Source organism: Pyxicephalus adspersus, chromosome 1 (assembly GCF_032062135.1).
Source record: "Pyxicephalus adspersus chromosome 1, UCB_Pads_2.0, whole genome shotgun sequence".
Lineage (NCBI taxonomy): Eukaryota > Metazoa > Chordata > Amphibia > Anura > Pyxicephalidae > Pyxicephalus > Pyxicephalus adspersus.
The window spans coordinates 42,967,521-42,968,606 of record NC_092858.1 but is presented as its reverse complement, the minus strand read 5'-3'; positions in this window follow the sequence as shown (position 1 = coordinate 42,968,606).

Here is a 1,086-nt window from a genome sequence, read left to right as displayed (position 1 = left end):
GGAGCATCACAGACTCCTATTTCTCAATTGCCTAGGCACTCAAGAACAAATGGGGGGCGCAAAGCCTCCCAGGATACCTACATCACGCATCCCGGGAGGTTTTTGGGTGCTTCTTCTGCGCATGCTCTTCCCTGCCCACTCATGTGCACGATGGAGGCTTGATGGGGGAGGGGGCAGTTCGCATGACTTGCTAAAGAAGTCCTTTGCTAAACACAGCTGAGGTTGTGGGTGATATTAAGGGCTGAGCTGATCTGTAGCATCTCGTAACTCTTTAATGATTAGGATAAACTTTGCAGTTGTTTCTTTTTGCATCTCAAAGCATAGCTTGCAACAGTAGTTTTTACAGAAGGATTTTATACAGTAACTGACACCACGCTGCCTAATAATGTTTGGACAAACATCTGTACGAATTGCATTTATTAAAATAATGTACCTGTTCCAACTTACATACAAATTAAAATTAAGAACAAACCTACAGTCCCTATCTGGTATGTACCCCCGGGGACTACCTGTACCAGTAAAACACCTGGGATGATCTAAAGGATATTGGCAGGTTGATGGGAATCCCATTAGGCAGTAACAAAATACCTCTGGGATAGCCGAGCTACTATAGAACATTATGCCAAGTGTGTCTGGCAGCTAAGAGATTACTATGAGGTTAATACTCATAAAAGGTTTCTGCCATCTCTCCATATCAAGCTAGGGTTGATGAAGAACCTTTTAAAGGCTATGGGTAAAATAAACTCACATGGCTTTTAGTACCTTTTTGAGAAATTTCCAAACATACAGTAATCACTGCAAAACCAAAGAAAGGGATATTTATAGGTCAAATAAATAATCCCTCTACAATTCTTTCCAGAAAATCTCGGCATGGTGAATGACCAGCAATTAAAAGGTTTTCACTTCTTCAGTGATGTTCAGTCAACAGAGCATGGCTACCAAGGCTCTAAATTATAGTACGGCCAACTACTGGTGGATGTTCTAGCGCGACAATCCAGATACAGCTTAAGAAAATTACACTAAGCATTTTTGAAGAAACAATGATTGCCGACTTCCCTTTTCTGTATGCCTGGGTCACTTTGTGCC